Here is a 27,427-nt window from a genome sequence, read left to right as displayed (position 1 = left end):
AAAACCCTAGATTTAATCCTTAAATTAAGCCAGGTAGGAACTCAAGGGCTACTCATCTGGATGTTTTGACCCCTTGTAGAGCTGATAATGGAACATATTTCTCCAGGGTCATTCCAAAGGGTAAGGCACAGCATCCCAGAATGCATGTGTGCACCATGAGTCTGTTCATGTCCACCACATTACCTGGTGCCACTTGTGTTGGTACTCACCCAAGACAATTTCCCCCAGGCTCTCAACTACTGTATAACTGAAGAAAAAAACCTCTAAAACCCTAAGAATGAAATTTCAGGAAGACTAAGCCCACCCTAAATCTTCTCCTCCCCACTGAGTCTTTAAGGAACAAGCCCACTTAGTCATCTATGCAGCTCATAATCCCAGCTCTCCCTCCCTCTATGGTATGTGTGTTAACTGGTACAGGAAACAGGTTTTATGCCAATATTACAATGCAAATAGAAAAAAAAATGCCTTTTGGAAAGATTATCTTGGTCAACAAAATGGAACTGTACCACTAAAAGATAGTTTTCAAAATTTTATAATTGGGAAACTACTTTCTGAAGATTGCCCAGTAAAATCTAATATGTGAGTTCTAATCAGCATTCCAAGAAAACCTATACAAAAAAGTAACCACATTGGTCAGACCTCCTGCAAAACAGAAGGAAACTAACCCTTGACTCATTTAAGCAGAGAAGGAGATTTTAAAAAGAAAAGAAATTATATTGGGTTGGGCTTTCACAGATAAGAAAACCAGAGAATCAATCCTGAGAGTCTCTCCGTCAAAAACAGATCCCAAAATCATGGAATTCCCACTGGAAGTTCCTGTGCGCGCCTCCTGTGCTGCCACTCCAACCTACAGCAGAGCAGACTTGCTGTCAGCTAGGCCTCAGCTGCTGTCAGTCTCACTCCTCCAAGCCGCCCATCATCTCCTCCATCAGAGCAGCATCTGGACCCTTCCTTCTCCCCTCCGCCAGCTTTCCACACACGTCTGGGTAGAAGCATGTGTTTGGCAGAACGTTTAGGTTATAGGCTCATTCTGTACCTGCCAAGAACACCTGTGAAAGTGATCATCTGAATGTCCAGCTTTAGAACAGGAGCAGTATCTACCTCATAAAATAGAAAACACCCAGATTCTGGAAAGTAAGTAAAGATGTCAGAGAGCCAAAAAGAATAAAATAGTGTTTACTAAATAGGTATCCTCTTCTTTAGGAACTGAATTTGAAATGTCACTTAAGTGTAGGATACAATATTATGCTTTTGAAATTGTTTTGAATCAAGATCCTCCAGAAGGAGTGGTTACTGTTTCAAACCTATTAACGTCCTGCTTGGTCCTTAGGAACCAAGATTGAGACAAACAAATTTTTTCTAATTTTTCACAGAGAAAAGGCCCACTCCTTTCTATCTACTGATTTAACTCACAGTTCCTTCTTGCTTGCTCCTTCCATTTTGTATGCAGTGATGTCTTTCTGGAGAACGTGGCAAATGAATGCATTCTGGATGGATTCTGACTGTGTTCTGGATATACTACAGCTAAGAAGCTTCAAGGGAATATGACAGCTCAGTGGAAGAAGAATGCAACCAAAACTTCATACATCATACACAAACATTTATTACAGATCAAAGAATATTTCAACATTGTACAATAGTATTTATGGTTCCCAAACACAAATCTTAGATGACACTTTTTCAACATTATATTCATTCCCAGTTATCTTTTCTGAATCATATGGCTATCCATTAATATTTGTTGGCCAGATATGGGTCATATCACTTTGTTTTCCTGAGATCAATAAAAAGAATCCATGAGCAGTCACTGTGGAAGTATGTCTCTGTCTCCCCTTCATGGGTATTTGCCCTCCTGTTTTTTGAAATTGATCCATTTATGACAGATTATATTAACTAATAAAGGTGAATAGAATATTTTGTGAGTGATTTACTAATGAGATTTATATTTTAAGAAACTGTATTAGTATCATGCTTGATGTAGTTTTAAATCGAAAGTCATGAATTCATTTTTGGTCAACAGGGAATAAAAGTGCATACAATAATGTGCTGCATGTCTGAATTCTGTCCCTACTTCATCCTCCTTATAGGAGGGTACAGGTGCTTTGAGGCCCAGGAGATACATGAGGCCGGGGAGGCAGGAGGGAGCTAGACTCCAAGCTATGCAAGCAGAACACAAGGAATTCAGATAGTCAGGATGAGCTAAGATCTAAAAAGTGTAGCAGAAGCAGGACTCTATAACTGAAGCAAAGTAAAGAACCTGGGATGGGGGGCAGAAGACAAAATTGTGCAGAAGCAGGTTCAAACACAAAAGAGGGAGAGAAAAGGAAGCCAACCCCACACCACTGCCTAGAGCACTGGCTCTCTAGCTTGGGTGATATCTTAATTACTTGCAGACCTAAGAATGGCAGAGACTGCCCTGGAAGTGAGAGAGGGTCCCGACCTGTCTATTTTTACCAAGTCTCCCTGGTCATACTGATTCCAACAAAAGTTTAAAAACTTTACTTTGCTTAAAATATGGCCTAGAGCATCAGCTACTGAAGGAGGAGAGTGGAGTCTGAAATATTTTCATGACTTGTGTAAGTGAGGAATTATTTTCCCCTAAAACAATCAGTGTTGGATTTTCATTTCACAAAATGTGTTTTAGAATAGACAATTACCTCCCTTGCCAATTTTCCTTAGATGTGAAAAGCAGAAACACCTCCCCCTACAGGGAGGACTGTCATGAGCACCAGCCTCCATGCAAGTAAGCTGCTACCTCTGGCAGAGCTCAGCACTGTGCTTTTTAAATACTGGGCTTGTGCACATAGCCACTTTCTCAAGCCTATTTTTCAAGCAGTGCAGCTTTCTGCCCTCGCCTGCACCACTAGTCCATTCATTCACCTGATCCTTGTTCTGCCTAAGTGTTAACTGAATTAATTAATTACTCAATTAAAAATAAAAATTAAACAAAACAAAACATTAGTAATCTTATCTCAAATGCATGGCATTCCTCTTGAGGAAATGTACTTTAATCCACTTGCATTGTTTTGGCCAGGAGATCTTCCTTAGAGTTATACACCATTTCACACAGTAGACCAGCTTCATAGAGGAGGACCCATACAATCTATAATGTTCCAGTAGCTATTGGGATTGGGCCTGGGTGTGTGGAGGAGATGGGGGGATGCACCATCAGAAGATCACTCACAAAATATTCTATTCACCTTTATTAGTTAATATAATCTGTCATAAATGGATCAATTTCAAAAAACAGGAGGGCAAATACCCATGAAGGGGAGACAGAGGCATATGTGATTGAAGAGTTACATTAGATAATTATACTAAAAAATTACAAATACTAAATCTGACATCTGTCACTCTAGATAAATCAGGGGTCTGGTCCACCATAAGGAATCTTAAAATTGTATACCTCCCTATTCTCTAATACAAATGACCTTTGAACTGCTCACCACAGAAGCATCTATTAAATGTTGACGCATTTATTCAACCCTGTTTAAATATCCATAGTAAGCCCTGAGTATCCAAAAATAAAAAAAGATGTAGTGCTATACCCCAAAGTTCACAAAACAGAAGAAAGATGAGACATGATTGAAAAATAGACCAGTCTTCTCTTTCCAAACACTTCCAGAGGAATCCCTTGACATCATAATATTCTTTCATGAGTCTCTTTTCTAATCTATTTTTACACTTGCTTGTCTTTTTCTTTTCCATAGTTAATTCCTTTGTGATTCCCATCTAACATATCCTCAAAAGCATTTTATTTCTAGGATTAAAATTCATGAGTTCCATAGCATTTTTCTTAAGATATATCTAGTTCTAAGCACTTAAAAATTCAAAGAACTCAAAACCCCCCCTGGGGGTTAAAAATGATAAATTAAAGGAACCACATCTATGTTTAACCAAATCCTTTGAGTCAGCCAGAGCTATGCAGCTATCTGTTGACTACAGACAGGAAACAAAGATGGGTTTTGTAGGGAACAAAACAGGCTGAATTCAAACTCTAAACTTTCTGGCTATGTGGCATTAGGCAAATTGCTGAAAGCATCTGAAATTTACTTCTCTAATGTGTAAGTATATATAAAAGCTACCTTGGTGCCTCGCACATAATGGGTACTTTATAAATGGTAGCTATTACTGCGTTATTCATAGCTCAATTACTTCTAGAAATTAAATTATTAACTACAACTTAGATAATTACACACCAATAAAATAACTACTTTTAAAAATCTGGTTAAATCATGAAAGCCCAAGGTAAAAATAGTTTTGTCTTTGCAGACAAATAGGTCTTCCTGCCCTCGATGCTTAAAATTACACACATCTTGACCTCACTTGCTCATGCCTGGAAGACTCCCAGTCACACAGTGCCTGTCCTAGAAGAGGCATGAGCAAAGTCACCCACCCAGCTTCTTCCCGGTGACTCTGGCTCCCTTAGGCCCTTTCTTCCCTTCCCCTTCCTCTTCTTACTACATGTGTTATGTATATGTCCCTCCTCAATGAATTGTCAATGAACAGTCGATGAATTGGCCAGTTTTTCCTATCTACAACAAATATAAGAAATCATCAGTTTATAAAAGATTTATTTCAACTCAAATTTTCAGAGGCTCCAGTCCATGATCTGTCAGCCCTATTACCTTCAGGCCTGTGTGGAGGCAGGATATCATGGAAGGATGGCAGGGGTGGATATGGCAGAGCCAAACAACTCACCTCGTGTCCCAGGAAGTAAAAGAGAGGAAGAGACTCAGGTTGCACAATCCCCTTTAATGACACACCACCAATGACATAAATACCTCCCACTAGACCCCACCTCTTAAAGGTTCTAGCACCTTCCAATAGCACCAAGATGGGAACCATGCCTATTCTAATTCATGGGTCTTTGTGGAACATTCTAGAACCTTAGTAATCAAAGATCCTTACGAGGAGGGAGAAACTATGGAAAATCAAGACTCCTTCATTATTTGTTTTCAGTTTTCCAAGTTTCCCTTACATAATCATGTATTGATTAAAATTGTTTTAGCAAAGCACTCTGCAGAAATACACAGTAATTTCTGCCTTTTGTTGGCTAAGGACAACAACAGTTCCTCTCACCCTTGCAAACATTGATTGGTAATCATAGATTACAAACGTATGCTGAGTCATGATAAGGATATGAGTACCCAATGAAAATGTAATCCTTCTACTTTAGGGTCTTTGAGAATCCATGTGGTGCTAGCTCTAAATAGCTGTATGGGAGTTGACGCATGGTAAAGCTAAAAAGCTAAATAAAATATCAAATTTTACTTATTTTGATAAGTTATAACACTTTCTCACCAGCCCTCCCTCCGCCATCATACATTTTTGGAAGGAGGATGCTGGTGTCCTATGATTTCTTGGCTGAGCTCCTTTACCTGTTCTTGGTAGTATCAGATGACCCCTCTTCTTCTCATTGGCTAAATCATCAACTGCTATTGCTCCATGGATGATCAATAAGGAGAACTAAAAGAATTAATGTATTTTGCAAATTAAAATGCATTCTTATGTTCCCCAGAACTGCATAATTTATTACAAAAATCAATTAGTAAAACTCATTCCTTGTAATATATTTACAGAACACCTCAAGAGCTAGAGTTGCAAATAAAAAGTATTACCCTAAAGCATTCTAGGCCTGTTAACAACATCCAAATACCCTATTGTAAACCAAGCTAATTATCACAACAAACCTGTTTTAATTAATTTTATTTATTTATGGGCCTACTTTAATTGCATTTCCCTCACACTACTCACACTTTTCGAATACCGTAAGATAAAACAGAAGTTTGTCTGCAAAGAACAAATTCTTGCTGGACAATGGCTTAGGAATTTCTTCTACCAACATAAACATCAGGAGCCATTTTCTGTTGGTACGATTGATTCTTGACTTTCCCAGGCAATCTTTTCATCTGTCTGAAGGAAGAAAGTAGTGAACTCTGAATCAAATGGTGTTTAAGAAATGAAGATAGATGAAGGACAGAGGACCTTGAAGAACAAACCAGTTGTTTCATCTTAGGGTGTGTTAAGAGCTGACGGTAGAAAGACAGAGTTTTCAGAAAGATTAGTTGAGTAGGATCCCTGAAACAAAAACTCCAAATAGGAGGATGGCTCAAGGGGGAAGGAAGGCTCACACACACATAGGATTCTGACAACACCATGTCAAATAACCCACTGAGGAGGAGAAGGAAGAAGACATGGCACTCAAATGGAGGTGAGCCATAGACAAGTGTCAGGAAACTGCATGAAAAGTGTCAGGCAGGCTAACAACCACGAATAAGAACAAGCTTTCAAAAATGCTAACAATCAACAAAAAGAGCTTTTTTTTCTGTTTGAAGCAGATGAAGATAAAAGAGAAGAGATACATGGCTTTGAGCCATGAAGAAATGACAGAAATTGCAGGATATCAGTTCATGTTTTGTATTTATCTTCTGCCGAGGGAAATGTTAATAAAGCCCAGGGAGGCAAGAATGAACCTCAAAGGTGGAATTAACGTCCAAGATTGGGCAGAATCGTGTTCACACATGGCAGCTACCTTTATAAAACAAGCTAAGTGCTTCTGACCAGGTGAATTCCGTTTCAAGCTTCTGTGACAAAACACAAAACCAAGTGGCTGAACCTGGCTGAACTCTGCATTGAGGAAACTGGTGGAAAAAGAGAGGCATTAGAAGACAGAAGTGAGCTCATATTGACTTGATATACTTAAAAGACGAGGAGTGGGGCAGGGTGAACTCCATTAATTAAACTCTTTTAAATTCTGTGTTGATTCTGGGCAAGGCAAGAATTGAGAAAATCAAACTGGATCAGCTTGGAGCCAGCATGGATTTGTGATGAACAATTCAAGCCAGACCTAACTCATTTTCTCTTTTGATAAAATTACTAGAGCGGGAGACAAGAAAAATGCTGAGGACATATGTGTCTGAATTTCAGCTAGGCATTTGACAGGCTCTCTCATTTTACCCTTTCAGGGAGTACAGTATTTCCCAAATTGGTATGTGTAAAGAACAGACTTCCACAGGATATTCATAGGTATGCAGGGAATATACACAAATATATTTGAAAAATATGAGTTAAACAAAATATAAATTTTTTCATGATTTTGTGATAACATGCATTGTGGCTCTCAGAGAAGAGAGCTACATCTCAAAAAGTTTTTCAAACACAGCACCCACTTTTACATAGAGACATTTTAGTAATATCTTCTGGAAATGAAATTTGGGAAATGCTTTATTGGGACAAGAAATATGTACTCAATAAAATCTACAATCAAAAGCATCTACAATTATTGAATTGACCATAACTATGAATAGAAATTGCTGACCTAAAGAGAGGTCTCCCGTCGGGTGACACAAGGCTCTGTCCTGGTTGTCCTTAACATCTTCATTATTAATTTATTTGAAGAATAGGTAGCCCCTTTCAAAACTATGAATACTATACAGTGGGACAAGTTATCTAGTATGTCACCTTACAGAATCAAAACCCAAAAGATTCCTATCAGATACAACCATGAGTTGACTACAAGAAAAGTTGAATAATAAATTTAAATTTCTACTTGTGATTAGGGGAAATACAAATGCAAAATGGGGGCAGGTTGAGGAAAGGAGAAAAGTTAATATTAATATATATGAAAAAAAGATTTTCACCGAAGGCTCACAGTCATAAATCAACAGCACAATGTAGCTGAAACAAAAACCCCTAATATACTCTTAGACATTAATAGAACTATAAAATCCAGAATCATGGAAGCAACACCTACTCTGCTCTGGTGATTGGGTTGTATCTTAGGATCCATGCTGCAGAGACACAGTGCCAAACCAGAGCTCCTCATCAGTCAAGTAAAAAGATACGAAATTGTGTCGCAAAGCTTTAAAAGTCAGGCCAAACCAAGTTTGCTTGGTCTAGGGAAGGAGGACTGAAGTAGCACAACTGTGGCCTCTAGGACACAGAGGGCCCAGAATTGTTTTGTTTTTTTAAGAGAGAGAGAGAATTTTTTTAATATTTATTTTTTAATTTTCAGCGGACACAACATCTTTGTTTGTATGTGGTGCTGAGGGTCGAACCCCGGCCGCACGCATGCCAGGCGAGAGCGCTACCGCTTGAGCCACATCCCCAGCCCCCAGAATTGTTGAAGACAACAGAAGTTAAGACCAAGACCAGAGCCTATTCACTAGGACAAAACTAAAAGACAGCACGTGGCCTGAGATCTTTATTTCTTGATCTCAGTCTGAGCCTGAGGGCAGCCAGGCCATTCTGGAAGCAAGATGTGAACTTCTTTGTGATGGGTCTCCAACCTTGCCAGAGTCTGAATTTGAGGGTGTTGGCCTGCCCTGAGATGGCTATCACGGACACCAGAACTAGCCCAGCAATTGAAACCAACTGGACATCTGGGAATGAGGAGGTGGGGAAGGTATTAAGATTCTCCCCACCATGGGAAGGAAGGATAATACATGCTCAGGAATAAGTTCATTGCTCTAGGATGATTCTTATCTCCAATATTATGATTTCAGATTAGACAATGGAGATTTTTTATTTCAACTTTAAACTTCAAATAGAAAAAAAAAATGTTTCCCTAATTGGATACAAAAATAAATTTGCATATGAGTTTATTTTAAAATCATGGAATGGCTAACTATAAAAGAGAACAAATGGATTGAACTTCATGGGATGGCTACTCCATGGAGAATTAAACTTCAAAATAACCTAAAAAAGTTGAATTACCTAACATGAAAAAATAATAAAATAATAGCAAAAATAATAAATAACAATAACAAAATGATAGCAAACACTATGTGTCAGGAACTTTTCCATGCAGTGTATTTAAAGAAAATTTTTATTTCTACAACAGCATTGATGTAGCTACTATTATTATCCTCGTTTTTATCCAGAGAAATCTAAGGCATGGAGAGATAAAGTAACCAAGGTAAAGACAACTGAAGGGTGATATTACCTAAGCAGAAACACAAAGGGCACAGATTCAAGATGGGGCACATATTAAAAGAGAAAAAGAAAAGAATACTAGAAACTCACGATGCTTGGGGCATAGGACAGCAGACATCTCATCTGGTGATGGTGGGAGTATAAACTCATATAGCATTTCTGGACAGGAATTTGGCAATAAGAAGCCTTAAAAATATCCATTCTCTTCTTCAATCCTGTAATTCCACTTCTGGAACTTTTCCTAAAGAAAAAGAAAAGAAGTATGTGAACAAAGATTTTTTCCACAAGATTATGCATCATGTCATTTCTCATAATGAGAAACAAATTGTTTCAGTAAATTGTAACTAAAAATACTAAAATGTAATGCAATCTCTAAAAAGGATGCAGTAAATATATCTACACACATGTAAAGATATTCCCAATATTTTCTGAGTGAAACAAAAAAGCAAATTTGTTCTAGAAAAAATATCTAAAAATTTATGCATCAAAATATAAATAATAGTTTGTCTGGATAGTGGAATTATTTTCTTCCTTTGGCATTTTCTGTATTTTCAAATATTGTGAAAAGGAGCCTGTTACATGCAAAGTCATTTAATACATGCTTAAGAATGGGCTCTGAAGCCAACACACCATGGTTTACTCTTTTTCTCTCCAAGTGACCTTGAGTAAAATTTCCTTAATTTCCTCATCTGTAAAATGGGAATAAAAATGATATTTACCTCATAAGGCTGACATGAAAATTAAATGAATTAATAGATTTAATGCACTTGAAAATGTATCTGGACCCTAGCAAATATCAAAAAAGAATTAGTAACTACTATTATTGCTTATAATAAAATTAAACAAACTCAAAACAAAAATATTTGTCATCAACAAAATATTTTCATAATAGAACATCCTCAACTTTTAACCTACACACTTATGAATTTTCATTTATAGGAAGAAAACAATACTTCACATCAAGCAAGAAAACAACACATAAATTGGTACAATTTTTATGGTTTTAGGTTATCCATTAAAATTAATCTAAAATTTAAAAATAAATAAAAATTTAAAACGAAAGAAAAACTAGTCCACTTAGTAACCAAGAGATGGCATCGGCAGTCCCACACAGTTACTTCGTCTCACAGAGCACCTGTTTGTTGTGTCTGTGTCTGGTTTTGAGGTATTTTATAATTATAAAACTATTATTAGCCACACCATTTCCAGTCTATATGACTATGATGAAGAAAGGAGAAAGGGTTTTTTTAAATTATTTTTAAGTGAAAAGAGTGGAAAGACGAAGAAATGTTACATATGCAGGTGAGATGAATCGCTGGACCATAAGCAATATTCTTTAGGAAAAAGAGTAAATCATGTGACATTTGAAAAATGTCAGATCTATTCAATCTACAGTAATTAGCCGAAGAGAGGAGAGATTTGAATAAGGACACTGGACAACTTGGAGGGCATGACCAGATAATAAGCATCCAAGCTGGAATTCTGGCCACCTAAGGGAATTTATTGAGACTTGTTATTTGTTTGAGAATTTAAATGTTAAGTGTGGCAAATGTGCTACAGATGAAACTTTTGTTACAACCCCTGAATGAGTAGGTCAAGGCCTCCTTTGAATCCTCCCACTTTCCTATGGAGTGGAGAGGTGATAAGAATTTCACCAGGAACAGCAAGGCTTTGCCCCAGCTGCCAACGGAGAGCTAGAAGCAGCTTTCTATAAACCCCCAACCCCCCAGATTTGAAACGAGACAAAACCAATCTGTTTTAGAAAAAGTGTGTGATAAGTGTGTGATTAATCGGGAGAATAGCATGCGTTGTTTCCCCTCTTACAGCTAATATTTTGTGGGAATGCACTGGGAAAAGTAAGTTTAAGACCTTAAGAATATTGCTGCAGCTTTGCTGTTAATTGTAGGGCTAATTCTAAAGCCTCTGCTACACTTTTCATGTTTAAAGTGGTATCATGCCATTCTAATTAATGCACAATAGACATGGAAACCGCTTTTTGACAAGTAGAGGGACTTCCACTCTTAGCTTCAGTGAGTTGCTCAGAAAACTTGTAAATAAGGGGGGGGCGGGGAGGAACACTCCATGACCACAGCACACATAGATACACGGTCTCATGAAGGAGGAGAATGGTTTCTAAGATAGCAAGACTTGGTTATAAATATATTATTTTTTAAACAAACAAATCAAAACAAAGAATAAATTAGGCAAAAAATAAAAATAAAAAATTGTTTACCCAAAGTAAAAGTCTAGAAACAGAAGAGTTATTGAGGCAAAGAGTGGCAGAATCCATCCCAGCATTGTCTAAGACAGAGGAGGTAACACTAATGGATTTTGAGTTTTCTAGGCTGCAAAGACCAACTCTAATGGAAAGGTGGACACATTGCATTACATCTGGCTTATTCCATTAAACATGCAATTCATCTAACTTCCCTTTCTGTTTACACTATCAACAAGCAACTTTCAGATTGTAAGCTGGCTTTCTATATTGAGATCCTGCAGAAACATAATGCTATGCTGATAGAGCCCAAGATAAACATTCTTGTCCTTGTGAACATAATTTCACATTGTGTAGAATTAACTTGGCTGATTATTCTTTTGCTCTCTGTGTAGCTTGACAACAAAGAAAATTCACATTGATCCTGTGTCCATCCATGGTAAGCTAGTTTTCATCAAAATTTTAAAAATCAGCTTTCTTATTTTATACATCAGCCTCTTAACCCTGGTTAATGTGAGTCAGCCCTTAAAATATGGGACAACATTTCTTATGCAGACATTGCAAGACTGAGTACCTGACCCTGGGCCTAGGTAACTGTGCAATCGCTGTTGGCCTACCCTGATATCACTCTTAACTGCAGGCAAGCATTCTACATTTCTACAAGCAGTAATTCAACAATTCTCTCTGTACTCAATGGTGTTCCTCCTGGGATTCACTGAAAGATCTGAGAGGACCCAAAGAAAGCAACAAAAATTATATTCTGATTATTGGGTATTTTAATCTTAGAAAATAATGTACAAGGCTGAGAAGAACAATTAAGTTTTCAGAACCATGTGGCAGGAAAAAAAAAAAAAACCCTAGACACAGCTGAGTAAAGGCTAGACTCCAATTACTGCCTCTTTTAAAATATGTACAAACTTAAGCACTGGTTTAGGAAGAATGAGAATCGGACTTAATTTATTAAATCCCCTGCTAAAATATAATAATGCACTGCTTGTTGTCTGTGATTGTTATTGATTATATGAAAGCTACTGTGCAGGGTAAGACAATGCTACCATTCATCTTGCATTCACTGCAGAAACTTTGTGTCTATCCTACAGAACTTGAATGACTTAATCTACATATAGAGATCTTTCATCCTGTCCTCCTATGCCTTGCGATATCAGTTCTGATATGTTAACTAACAAGAACAACTGACCCTCTCATTAAATCAGATTTTTTTTTCATGACAAGAATGCAAGTAACCAAGGAAAGCTCCTCAAGAGGCCCACAGAAAGGAAGTAGTTAAATGATAAAATGTGAAATGTTATGCGGCAAGCTGTGTACAATTAACTAGAATTCAAATATACACCTTGTTCCAATCCAAGCCATTTATCAGATAAAAATAGTCTGCTACAAGAATGTCATGATTAATGAGGTGAGACTCCAGCTAATTACTGTTTCCTCCAGAAGTAATTAGGTTGGCATTGCTAATCAAGATGAATGAACACTCTGACCCGCTTTTTTAAATGTAAAACTATGAGCCGCTACTGCAATAACATCATTTAGTTCAGGCAATGTAGTCTTTATTAGGCTTGTAGTTTGATTAAATTCTTTTGTTACACCAGGCTTTCCACACATGAACAGATGAATGCAGTGATGTTCAAAGAGTTTTTCACCCTTAATTAAAGACTGAAAAGGCTTGTTCAATTCACGGGGCAATACATAGGACAGCTCTAAATTGATAGCTTTTAAGTAGAGAATAAGGGAAGGAGTCTTAGGGCTTGCCCAGCTGTGAGAGGTCTCCTCCTCCTTCCATAACTCCACTTATTACGGTGGAGAAATGAATGTGAAATACTTTTATTATATTTTATTAAACAGCTATTTTTCATTTTATCACAACCTCTTTTAAGGAATACAAGGCATATATTGGTACTTACTTATTTTTAATGCAATTAATATAAGGGATGGAGGAAGCGGAGTGGATTGAATACCATTAATAGAACAAACCGCAGTGTGGACCGCAGGTCTCTTTAAAAGCAGAATCTGTATTGCTGGTTCCTGCAGTTGACATTAGAGTGTCTAGCATTCCGTACTAACGGTTAGGGTGCAGTAAAAATATTTTTTTCAAGATGTCACTGTATTTCATTTTCTGTTGAGCAAAGGGACTAACTCAAATAGCTACTAAATTTGTATCTTGTATTAGATAAACTCCAAAGATTATCAATCCTTTACAAAAAAAAAAAAAAAGTCCGTATGGTCGCCCCCAGATTTGTTAGCCAGAGGCTAAAATCAGGTCTTGGCAAATTCATCACTTCTACACACTTAATAGGCTTTCTTCATCTGCCCCCCACCTTCTTTACTCCTTCACCAATTTCCATTTTCTGTTTCCTTATGTTTTTCTATAGTTATTCCAAAAGAGTGGGATTATCCTCTCCGCCCTTCCTCTGCCAGTTGGTTTTTATTTCCACTTGCCAGGTTGGGAAATCCTATTTTTGTATCTTCTACTTAATTATATTCCCAGTCTAGAATGTGCTGTCTCCTCTTTGATTGATATGCTTGGACCTCCTGCTGCTTTGTTTGTCTCTGCAATTTTGTATACAGGAGGATAAAATAATCTTAAATTTTGACACCTCAACTAGGTCTTGGAGTCAGTTTCTTTTTCGGGGTTTTTCCTTGTTGTAGAATTTCATAAATGGTGTTTAGCATTAGCAATTTCCATTTTTTTTTAAAGCCTGTCTTCACTTAGAAAGACATGAACACAGCTGACCCCCCCCCCCGCCCCGGGTCCTCCGCTGCGTGTTCCCCTGAACTCCTTTTAACGAGCCACAGAGCCAGCCATTCTCAGCCCCATGCCTGACAGAGACACAGAGATCGAAAATGGGCCACAAAGCCTCATTGTTCACACCAAAGCCGCAGCACCAGGATAGGTAAATATGTCAGGACATGCCCTGCTGCTCTAGGGTAATTGTCAGGGTGTCATTATACAGGACACTTCATTCTCTTTCCTAATTTTCCAGTTGGGTTTTGAATTTGTCATAGTTCCGTGTCATTTACTTTACTCCATCATTATTCTACACCAGGCTGCCTTTCTTAAATGTGGCTCCCCTCGCGTCGACGGGTAGTGTTAGATTTTGTCCTAGGATGTTGTATTAAATAGCTCCCAAGCTTTTTTAGACTTGTCTCTCGGGTTCTCTCTTTTCCTTGGTGCCTGTCTGTTTAGCACAAGGATAGCTCCTGTTCTGCCTGATAAACCCAAGCTGGTATCTTGTGCTTTCTGCCATGTGTTATTTAATTAAAACATGTAGTTCTTTCTTGGTCTTCTAAATACTTCTGGCACCATAATAGTTGCTGAGACTTGGGGTAGCGATAGGACTTCGTATAAGACTCTTGACCTTGATCTAGCCTTATACAGTGTTAGACATTCTTCTTCTTTTTTTTTTCCCGGTTTGGTTTATTATGTAATCTCGACCTCCTGGTGAAAAGATAGGCTCTTTAAGTTGAAAGATAGTGCCATGGACTTCTAATATATATTCTTTAAGCTTACATTCTTATTGGACTGAATTATATTTCCTTAAGAAAGGAAAAAAATGATCTTAGAAGAAATTTTTATGACAAGTTTTAAAGAAGAAAATATCTTTAAGCTGTATTTCATCACTTATCAAATGGTTAAGCTTATATGGCAAAAATGAAGTTAAATATTAAGCATTTAGCAGAATGCCTATCAATAAAGTAATTCACAGTGTTACCCCTCTTCCTTTATTCTTTTTAAGGAACATTATACCTAATTGAGTTATCCTGATTTTTTTTTCCTAATTCTATACTTCACCCAGTTTATTTTAAAGAAACCACATGGAAAATAGGAGTCCCTCCTGGTCCCATTCTCAAGCTCTCTCTTCATTTGTTTTTCCAAATTAAAATCCTGTGTTTCTAATCTGTGACAATATCTTCATGATTCAATTTCCTACTTATAAAGCAGGATTTTTAAAAAACTTTCTTTTACTGAATTCATAAGAATTGCATGAATAATAGCAGGAAATGATAGTAGCTGAGTCTGCAAGTCATGACCTTGAAGAGTGAACAGTAAATAAAGTTATACTAAAGCAGCGGCATTAAATTTAGAAAGTCTGAATCTTTTTTCTCACATGATTATTTTAAGGATAAACTACAGATGGACTAACAGTGGTATCTTAAGTAAAATAGGAGAATGAGGAAACCAGGACCTCGTACAACACCAACTGCCCAGGGCCAAGACATGAGCCCAGCCAACAGCAGGGTTCCAGCAGTCCAGCAGGGCAAATGTCCAGAAAAAGGCAAACTCTGTCTTGATTTAGGCAACTGTCAGTACTAGGGCTGCAACAGATGGTAGCAAGGTCCCAGCCCAATGACATGGTATCCAGGGAACCATTGATAATTGGAAGTTTCAAGAACAAAAGTTTCTAATCTAAAGCCATCTATCCATTTAAAATGCAGCCTCTGCGAAGGAGGAAAGAAATCTGTGAACAGTAAGAACAGCAAGAGCCTTATAACCTTCCTGAGATTCAAGAGCTGAGCCCAGAACTTCAGAAAGAGTCTAGAAGATAAGAGAAAAGAAACCAAAGCATTAGCCCAGTCCTGAGGACTGGAAGACCCTGGAGAAGAAAAACTACCACTTGAAGGAATAAACCAGGGCCAAGTGGCCTGAGAGGCATAATCGTTTGGTTAAGAACAATTTAACAAGCACCCACAATGTATTATACTGCAAAAATGAACCAAACATCATAGAATATATGGATTTATAGGAAAATCACAAAAAGTAGCTCACTATAATAAAGTATGAAAAGTTCTACATAGACTAGCAGGAGTTCCTAACCTAATCTTGTCTAGGAGGGATGAGTGTCTGAAAGAAATTCCAGGAGAAAATCATGTAATAATAAGCTTACTCCAGATCCAAAGTCTTACCTGTTGTATCTAGAATCAATGCAGAAGACTCTTCTTCAATGCTAGAGCCTCCATAGTGGCAAAAGAGTATACAAAGAGAACATCAGGAGAATACATTCATTACTAGCTAAGGATTTGATCTAGACAAGTATGCAGACACCTTGATCCTGGTGAATTTATATGAGCAAAGAGAAATACTTTTTCTGGGATAATAAGCAGTCTAAGGAATCTAAACTAGCACAAACTAAAGTTGGTTCCATTAGTCACTAGTCTCACAGAATAATACATGTCACAAAAATTACGTGGTCCAGAAGCTTCAAAAAACTTGGACTACTGTTGCTGTCTCTTAGAGAATCATAAATCATACTATTGCAATTAAATGCATATTACTTAAATTATCAAATATTATTTCTTATGCTATCTATACTATATATTTATACTTATATAAAATGTATATAATTATTTTTATAAACATATAAAGATTGTTTATATAAACACTGACTAAATATATATCAAGGTGCTATAGATGAGAATTAAGAAATGTGCTGGAATTTTATGAGTATGATATTTTGCAAACTTATTGAACCATGGAACTCATTTTTGTGTAATAAGTATTAACATTTCTTGAAATTAGTGTCTTACCCATCATACTTCATGTTCTGGAGTAGAAGGCATTAATAAACTTTCTGTAAAGGGTCTGTCAATCAGTTTGGGCTGACAGAAAAAAAAATAGCATAAACTGGGTAGTTTATAAACAGCAAATATTTGTTAGAAGCTGGGAAGACCAAGATCAAGGTCCTGGCAGATTCCAAGTCTGGTCAGGTCCCATTCCTCATAAAGAGTGCCTTGGGGCTGGGGTTATGACTCAGCAGTAGAACGCTCGCCTCGCATGTGCAAGGCCCTGGGTTTGATCCTCAGCACCACATAAAAATGAATAAATAAATAAAATAAAGTTATGGAAAAAAAAAAAGAGAGTACCTTACTGCAGCCTCACCGGGTCTCTCGGCCTCTTTTATAAGACCACTAGTCTTTTCATGAGGACTCAGCCCTTATCACCCAGTCACCTCCCAAAGGCCTCACCACCTAGTAGCATCACTTTGGGGATGATAATTTCAATGCAATTTTGGAGGAACACAAACATATAAACCATAGCAGGGTCAGAGAGTAAATATTTTAAGCTTTGTGGACCGTACAATTGCTGTCAAAACTAACGAAGCATATCATTGTAGCACAAAAGCAATCATCAACAATATGTAAATGAAAGGGCATGGCTATGTTTTAACAAAACTTTAGATACAAAAACAAGTATTGAACCAGATTTGGCTGTTGGGCCAGAGTTTGCTGAATGTTGATCTAGACAATGACTGATTATAAAAAGCCCCACACCAAACTGTAACCTTAGCTGTTCAGTGACTGGGATGCTGAGGTAGAACAGTAGCCAATGAAAATAGAGACTAATTAAGGCCTGATACTCAGAAAAGAGAATCCAAGAAGAAGAGCTCGAAGAATAGAGAAAGGGAAAAGCTCAAATAATTAGACCAAACAAACCAAAAGACTTCTATATAAATGAAGAACCATGGTAGCTCCATCACTATACCATGGACTAATTATGCCCTTGACCATATCCCTTATCAGCTCTTTCTTGGGTAGAGTGAGTGGGATTATTTGACCCTCCCAGGGGCCAACATGCGTAAACACTTGAAACTGAAGAAAGGAAAGAATGGGGGTCAGAGCAAAGGTTGATAGGTTGATGATTGACGCAGATGCCTCCCACCACTATCCCTGCTCCCCATCTGCATGTTCTCAGTAATCAATATCTATCCTAAATGTGGAATAATAAGGAGCTTTATGCTTTTGGATATTTCTCCTAATCTCTCTCACTGTCCAAACTCCCACTTTCAGTGATAAGTGAGCAACACAGTACAGAAATTGAAACCAACCGGTTTCAGTGCAAATAAATATTAATAATATTATAAACAAGTTCAGCACTTTTGATAGAAACAATTTTATTCTATTATGAGGATGATTTCATGATCCATGAAATGAGATTTAAATGAAATTTCCAGGGGCTGGGGATGTGGCTCAAGTGGTGGCGCGCTCACCTGGCATGCGTGTGGCCCGGGTTCGATCCTCAGCACCACATAAAAACAAAGATGTGTCTGCTGAAAACTAGAAAACTAAATATTGGAATTCTCTCTCTCTCTCTCTCTCTCTCTCTCTCTCTCTCTCTCTCAAAAATAAATAAATAAGTAAATTTAAAAATAAATAAATAAATAAATGAAATTTCCATATGGTAAAGCATAGAGATGACTGACTATAAGCATGAAATTCAAAAAAAGGGTATTTATCTCAATATCAACCCACTGCCTTCTCTTGCACTCCACTCCCAGCCCTTCTTTACTTTTCCTTCTCCAGTGGTTAATACAAGTTTCCAAGGTAGGTACCTCCTAAACATATTAACTGGTAAATATCAGATACAGAAGAAAGCTAGGGAATAGGAGCCTTTGTGAAATTATTAGTAAAAAGAGAATCTTTGTAAAGGGCACCTTTATACAAAGCTGAAGTAACAACTAAGTAACCTAAGTTCTACAACATGGATGGATTGAGCTTAATCTTGATATTTGTGTTAGTTGGGTTTTTCTTACTGTGATCAAAACACCTGACAAGAACAACTTATCTGGGTTTACTGTTCAGAGGTTCAGACCCTGGTCAGCCAACTTCTTTACTCTGGGCCTAAGGTAAGGCAGAACATTGTGGCAGAAGGATGAGGCAGAGGAGCACTGCTCTGCTCATGGTAGCCAGGAAGCAAAACCAAAGTTCAGGGCCACATGGAAGATGAACCCACCTCCTCCAGTGACCCACCTCCTCCAGCCAAGCCCCACCTACCTACAGTTACCACTCTGTTAGTAGCTCTTTCAAATTAGGATGGAGTGATGAGGTCACAGCTCTCATAATCTAATCATCCCACCTCTGAATATTCCTTCATTAACACAGGCACTTTGGGGAGACAACTTATATTCAAACTATAAAAATATTTTACCTCTCAGGAGGCTTTTCTTTGTCATACATTGAGGAGACAATAAAGGAAACACCTCTGTAGGCTGATTCCTCATCATCAAAAAGGTCCCAATGATCAGTAGAGGAGAGAGAGCAAGCCAATCAGGAAGAAGGAGGAAGGTAGAGAAAGGAAAGTTACTGGGCAATGAGATTGATCAAATGATGTTATGTGCATGGACAAATATAGCATAATGAATTCCACTATTACATATAATTATAATGCACCATTTTTTAAAGTAGCAATAGTAATCTGGGAAATTGACTATGCCTTTGAAGAATCCAGGAAAGATAGAGCAATAGATGCTAGGAATTGTCAAATATGTATTGTCCATGACCTCTAGTCAGAGGAAAACATCAGGAACATCTGCAATTGAACAAAAGTTTATGACATACTGCAATGAAAGAGAACACATCATGAAGAACTGAGAAGGTATTACAGTCAGTCAGAAGGTATTACAGGGTGTTTGGAATCTGAGCTTGTCTTCAATAGATGCTTGTGGGGAAGATTAAAGGAAGTAGGGCTTTGCTCCTGATTGGATGCTCTCAGGAAGCAGAGGTAATTCTCATGATTGGATTCCTTAATAATTCTAATCCATAAGGTGAAAAGAACAGAATGTGTCTAAAGTTGTGGTTGGTAAAGAAGCAGTGGCCCTTCATGTTAGCCAGAATAAGAAATGTTTGGTCATTTTGTAGTTTGCTTATGTATTTGGCTGTATTTAGACATGACTGTGGAGTGGTCTTCTTTGGGGCTTGATCCCTCACAGTCCCAGAGTGCTACTCATCTGTAAAATGGTGTATGTTCAACAAGAAAACATTGTGTCTAGCTGTGTCAAGCCAACTCCAGCAATGTGACAGCCAAGATGTGTGTCAGTCAGTTCCTAGTTGTCAGGAGCTACTTTTCCCTTTCTGAAGAAAAGTGTATTTGTGAAATATCAGAAGAAAGAGAGATGTGATTCAATAAGCATAAGGAGCAAAAGGGAGAGCAGTTGAAAGAAATGAGAATTTCTTGAACATGAAAGGTAGGCAATTCAGTGTCAAGTGATTCCCAAGGAGGAAGACAGGGAGTGTTTTTAAGAAATTCAAAGTAGCATAAAGAGCACTAAAGTGATCCAAGTTTTTAAGGATTTATACAAAAGAAGAAGTAAGAAACACAAAAATAACATTGCCTGAGAAAGGACAGCATGAACCTATGAGAAGAAACAGAATAGGCTGACACCCAATGTAGTGACCTCCTCTCACTGCACAGGTTTTAGATTTGGAGGAAGGCTGGGCTAAGTGACTTCTATATTAGTCGGAGTACCAGCAGGGAACAGATGGCATGCTTAAGTGGGTAAATGAGAAGAGATTAATAAAGAAACTTACAATCATTTAGGAAGGGAGCAGGAATGGTGGAGACCCCAAAGTTAGTAACAGCAGCAAGCTGCCATTATCCCCGAGTCTGAAGAAGCGAGGGGAGGGTGTGAACGCTGAAGGGAGACAGGAGAAAACTGATGATGGGGGTGTGGCCTTTGCTGAATGGACAAGCAGCCCACAAGGACCCCACAGGTAAGAACTCTGGGAAATGGACACCCCAATCTCACTTTTCATCCCTGCCCTCATTTTCTGCTCTTAACTCCCATTGTGAAGTTAAGTTGCTGGAAACCAGAAAGCAAGGAAACTGGGGATGCCCAGAGTCAGCCTCCTGGGACACAGAGAAAGAACGCAGGTCAATCCAGAGGGAGATGGAAGACAGGTCTTCTTTAACTCAGAGATGTCACTACTCTGCCATACTATTTGGTACCACATTCCCAGCCTGGGAAACAAATCAAGCCATGCATAGAAATGAATTGCAAAGACACACAATTTTCCTGTAATTACTTCCGGATTTCCCCTTTGCCATGGACATACCTTGGTTTTGTGTTTTTCTTTTTTTTCTTTTTTTTTTTTTTTTTTTTTTTTTTTTACTTTTCTGCCTCCAGTCTTTATTCCCAACCTCATCCCCACCATAGATTCACTCTCCTGCACTATTGGTACAATATTCTTCCTTCTAGCCTACACTTTGGCAGAACTACATCTGCTATCCCTTTTGGCCGGTTCTCTCCTCCCTCTGGTCTCAGACTCTCGGTCCTGCTTAGATGACCTGGGCAGCTTCCTCCCAGGCGATCTCATTCTCCTAAGACCAAAGCAGATGATAATTCTCTGAATATTTAATTTTAAGGAAGTGAGTTTAAGGTCAACAATATTCAGAAACTGGCTTCACTGACTTTTTCACAAGAAAATTTTACCATCTCCCTACTCACCTAAGTGTCTCAGAATATCAAAGGCATTATAAAATTTGCTGAGCTGACACATGCTTATTTATAATTTTAATTTAGGAGATAACCAGATTCAGGAAAATTCCTGTAGACTTGTTATTTTAGTAAAAGTTACCAGACTAGAAATAAAATATGATTATAATCTCCATGAGGGTAGAGATGATTTTTATTTCATTCATGAATATGTCTGAGATATCTAGCAAAAGGTTTTGGCATATCCTATGTCCTTAAAATCAGATTTATTGAAAAAGTAATTCAATGATAACATTTAATGGATGTCCAAAAGGGAAAAAAAAAAAAAGATGCTACCTGAATCTTAAACAATCTTTTTCTTCTTCTTTAAAAAAAAACACCCTTTGAGAATGAAGTGAGAAAATCATTCTTATCAGCTTATAATACATACTCCTCATCAGTCTATTTAAAGATCTGTTGATTATCTACTGTTTCCCCCCTAATATTTTTGCCCCATTCATATTCTCTTTGCCTAAGTAGGAGGAGTCAATACATGTATTTTTTAAACTACTATTTTGACAAAGTTATAGATTCATATGCAGTTTAGAAAGAGAGGACCCTTTACCCATTTTTCCCAGTAGCAACATCTTGTAAAACTATAGTACAGTATCACAACCAGGATACTGACATTGATACAGCAAGATGTAGCACATTTCCATCTCTCTTGCTGCCCGTTTATAATTCCAGTCACTTCTCTCTTGCCTACACCTCCTCCTGAAGCCCTGCCAACACTAACATTTATTGCCATAATTTTATCATTTTAATAATGCTATATAAGTCAGGTTCAGTGACATATGCCTGTAATCCCAGCAGCTCATGAGGCTGAGGGAGAAGGATCATGAGTTCAAAGCCAGCCTCAGCAAAAGTGAGGCCCTAAGCAACTTAGTGAGACTCTCTCTAAATAAAATACAAAATAGGGCTGGGGATGTGGCTCAGTGGTTGAGTGCCCATGAGTTGAATCCCTGGTACCGAATAATAATAATAATAATAATAATAATAACAACAACAACTGCTATATAAGTAGAATCACACAAATATCAACTTGGGATCTACTTCTTTCACTAGGTTTTTGCATATAAGAATAACCTGCTCCTTTTTTTTTTTTTAGTTGTAGTTGGACACAATATCTTTATTTTATTTTATTTTTTTATGTGGTACTGAGGATTGAACCCAGGTGCTAGGCGAGTGCTCTACTACTGAGCCACAATCCCAGCCCAACCTGCTCCTTTTTGTTGCTGACATAAATGTATTTGGTAAACCTTTTGCCTATGGAGGTTAAGTTTGGTCTTTTCTATTTCTAGCCACTACAAATAAATCTGCTAGGGACATTCAGATTTTTATTTGAATAAAAATAAAAATCTTCAGGGAAGGGTTGTTGTGTGATAACATCACATAATCTAACTTAAAGGCAAGCAAGAAATACTTGGACCTTTCCCTGGAAAGGGGGAAGATGTGTTACATTGTTATAGAAGAATGAAGTTTGGGGACCAATCACTCAATCTACCACAAATGTGCAATCACCAACTCTTGGCTACCAAAAACAATGCAGCTAAACTTACTTCACTGAATGTACTTCTAAGGGATAAGCATCCACAAGTGGGACACTGAGCATGTGCCCATTTCTAAACAAACACTGAGGACTCCTGTCCATATGATTATGCCCCTTATACTCTCTTTAGCAGTAAGAGGGAGTCCTGTTTCTTCTTTTTGCCAACACTTGATACTTATCCATCTTTTTAAAGTTTTTATTTTTTTATTAAGTAATATTTTATCATCGTTTTAATTCACATATCTTTAATTACATATGAGTTCACTAACCTGCTAATCATTTAGATTATTTAGACTTTTAAACTGCCTATTCACATCTATTACTCATTTTTCTTCCCGTTTCTTTGTTTCTTTTTTTATTTTCAAGGGTTCTTTCTATATTTGTGTATTAAACCTGGACCATTTAAGATGCTGGAACATTTTTTTCCATTCCATCCTCTGTCTGTTAATATCGTCTGCCATAACTTTTACCAAACACGAATTCACAATGTTTATATAGTTGATCTGTTAACCAAGTTTCTGTTATTGTAACAAAATCAACATAAAAAGAGCACAAAATGAGTAGGGCATGGTGGTCCATGCCTTAGTCCTAGCTTCTTGGGAAAGACGAAAGATTTATTTTGGCTCACAATTTCAGAGGTTTCCATCCATGATGGATTGGCTCCATAGGCTTTTGTCCTGTGGCAGGGCAGTACATCACTGTGGGGCTGCATGGTGAAACCCTCACTTCATGGCCAGGACTCAAAAGAGAGAAAGAGAGGAGTTGGGTTCCCATGATCCTCCTTGAGGGCCTATGGATCTAAGACCTCCCACTGAGCCCTACCGGTTAAAGGGCCCACCACCTCCAAATTGCCAGGTCTGGAGACCAAGACTAACTCTTGGGCTTTTGAGGAATACTTATCCTTACTGTAGTTAATTCCATTAAATTTTTACTATAAGGTTGTGCTTTTCAGTCTTCTTTAGGATATCTTCTACATACCTACTTCACAGAAGAAAACAATTTTTCCTTAATTTTCTTTCATTAGCTTTTTAATTTTACCTTTAACATTGCAATCTTAGACTTATCTAGACTCTGCATTTTATTTTATTTTGTACAATATGTATAATATATTCTACATGTATTATATACATGTATTACATGAAAAAAAAAAATATATATATATATATTTTTATATATATGATTTATTTGTTTGTGCTGGGAAACAAACCCTGGGCTTTGCACATGCTAAGATATAGAATATATTTTAATATATAAAAATCTAACAATCGTTTCCTGTTAAGAGCCACAACCAAGTCAAGATAGTGCCTGGCATTTTGCCAGAAGGAGTGGTTTAGAAGTAACACCATGGAGCCATTAAGACGATGATAATTAAGTTAAGCTGTGTATAATTATTAAGATAATGACTGATTGCTGTAACTGGATGATGCTAAATTGAAACAAGCTGTGTATTCAGTTGTGTATATAAACCTCTGCTGTCCGGCAATAAGGCGGCTCCTGCTACCTCGGGTACCTGTTACTTTTGAGTTCTCGCGGAGTTCCCCGTTGAGTTCCTATTGAGTTCCCGTTGGTTCTCACAGAGTTTCTGTGGAGTTCTGGAGAGTTCCCATTGGATTCTGGCAATAAAGTAGTTCCTGTTTTGAACCTACAAGTGGCTCGTGACCTCCCGGGTATTTTGTGCCCAGCCAGACTGCGGCAATTTCCCAATTTTAATGTGCTTTTTAAACTGTGTGTATTAAGCAATTCATATTTTCCCCATTACTAACACTGCATATATTGTATAGCAGGTTCTTCATATGTAAACAAATCTATTTCTGAATTCTACATACTACATACAGTGCATTGATCTGTTTATTTTTTTTCTTTTTTCTTTTTCTTTTTCTTTTTTTTCAATACTGGGAAATGAAATCACTTAGCTATGCTCCCAATCATTTTAATCTTTTTTTTTTATTTTTTTTAATATTTATTTTTTAGTTTTCGGCGGACACAACATCTTTGTTTGTATGTGGTGCTGAGGATCGAACCTGGGCCGCAAGCATGCCAGGCGAGCGTGCTACCGCTTGAGCCACATCCCCAGTCCCCATTTTAATCTTTTTTTACTTTGAGACATGGTCTTACTAAATTGCTCAGACTGACCTTGAACTTGTGATCCCTCTGCCTCAGCCTCCTAAATAGCTGGGATTTACAGGCATTTGCCACCATGCTCAACCCAATTTGCCTATTATGAGTCAATTAAACTCTTTTATGCCTAATGACTATATAATATCACTTAATATCTTGTAGGTAGAGAATTATCATTTTGTTCTTTTTCATATTTGATATAGCTTTTTACTAATGTTACTTTATATTGTAGAACGTGTTTGACAAGTTCCTCAGAAATGTTGGTATCCAGCATTAAATTTGTGTATTTTTTGGAGGAGAATTGGTATCTTTAACTTGATAAGTCTTCAGTCAATATTCATCCATCAATATCAAATATCATTTCTATATTAAAATCCTTTATGTCCTTAAAACGGATTACAAATTACTAAGATTTATGCATCTTTTATAGTTTGATTCCTAGATATAGCATAGGAATATGCTTTGTTGTAATGTGAATTATACCTTATATTCCATCCATTTTTTTTAGTTGATTTTTGTTTTATAGAAAACACTATTGATTTTTGTTAAATCTTTTATATAGATTTAATATCTCTTTTAAGCATTGAAATGATTTTCAAAATCATTATACAGTGTAGTGGTACTGGCTATCTCTCTCTTTTCTTGATCTTCATGGCCATGTAGCTAAATTCTCCAGGATGTATAATATTATCTAAAGGTTTTCAGTATACCATTTATCAAACTAAAGAAAATATTCTATTCTTGGCTTTATAAGATTTTTTATATTATATATCCATATTGAACTTAGATTCTTTTTCTGTATTTATTGAGATAAATTTTTATCTTATTATTCCATATGAGATACATTATACTAATTATTTTTCTGATATTAAAACATCCTGACATTCCTGGAATGAAATGTTAATAATATTGTTTAAAGTTTTAATGCACTATAGAATTCAACTAGCTAATAAATTATTCAGGATTTTTACTTCTATCTTCATATGTTTAATGGAGTATGTATGTGTATGCATGTGTAGATGTACACATAGATATAGATATGTATACCTCTTCATTATGCAGTTTGAAATTAAGGTTATTCTGGTTGTATAAATAAGTTAAACAGCTCTGAGTTGTTTTCCATTATGAATCAATAAAGATAAAAATTATCAGATCCTTAAAATTTTCTGTCACTTTATATTTTTCAGAAAGATATTTATATTAAGTTATCAAATTTCTTAGTATATCATTGTTCAGATTCTTAAAATACCACATCTAGAATAGTGAACTCATTTTCATTCATCTATTTATTTTGTCTCTTTGCATTTCTTTTCATTTTCTTAGATCAATCTTGCCAAAGACTTGTGTGCTTTATTGATTTTTCATAGAAACAACTTTGGGTTTTGTTAATCTTTATTGTCATTTATGTCATGGATTTGGGCCTTTATGCATTTTATTTTCTTCTCTTTTATTTCTCTGGGTCTTCTATACTAGAATGTTTTAATCTTCTTGAGCTGAGTGGTTACCTTAACATTTTTGATAAAACTATTTGAAAAGAACTTACAAATAGTGTTATACATGATTTATGATATAAATTTTTCTTATCTTTTAATTCTAATTATTTTTCAATTATCTTAATATTTTATAATTACTATAAGAGTTTTTACAGTACTATTGGGTTTCTGGTTTTTTAGAAATCTTTAAAGTTATCCTTTTAGTATTCACTGGTAGGTAACAGTATGTCAGTGTGATCTTCATTTTTTGAAATTTGTTTATGTTCTTTTCATTCTTTTCAAGATGTGTATTTCTGACAGCGCTGCAGTTTCTGCCAGCCATGCAAGCACCGTACTCAGGGCTGAATTCTGGGTTCGAGACGGGGGAAGGAAGTGGTCCATCTCGGTTCTCCACACCGGTGTCAGACCACAGAGGAGGCCAGCGGCCACCATGTTGGAAACCTGACGTCACCATCCCTGTTTTCGACTGACCGCAGCTCATTCAGCCATAGAACAGGGGAACGAAATGCTGCCATTCGCATAGGACACCAACATGGCAGAGATCTGATGTCATCAGAAAGCGGCGGAGGAGAAAACCTCATCAATACCAGCGGTGACAGAAACAATAGGTCTCCTGGTAGGGGGGGTGAGGCACAGACACCCGAGTCTCTCTCGATTTGTCGTCGAGCCAGACGGGAGGAGCCGGGCCGCCGCCAGAGCCCGGAGCAGGCCCAGCGGCTCGCCGGCGTGGTACACTCGTCACCCCAAGTGGAGTAGGGGCAGAACAGAGCCGCCGCCAGTGCCCAGAACAGGCCCAGTGACCTGCCGGCGTGGTAGCCACGACACCCCAATTGGAATAAGGAGAGAGCAGAGC

Source organism: Marmota marmota, unplaced genomic scaffold, assembly GCF_001458135.2.
Source record: "Marmota marmota marmota unplaced genomic scaffold, marMar, whole genome shotgun sequence".
NCBI classification, from domain to species: domain Eukaryota; kingdom Metazoa; phylum Chordata; class Mammalia; order Rodentia; family Sciuridae; genus Marmota; species Marmota marmota.
Note: the sequence above shows the minus strand (reverse complement) of the source record.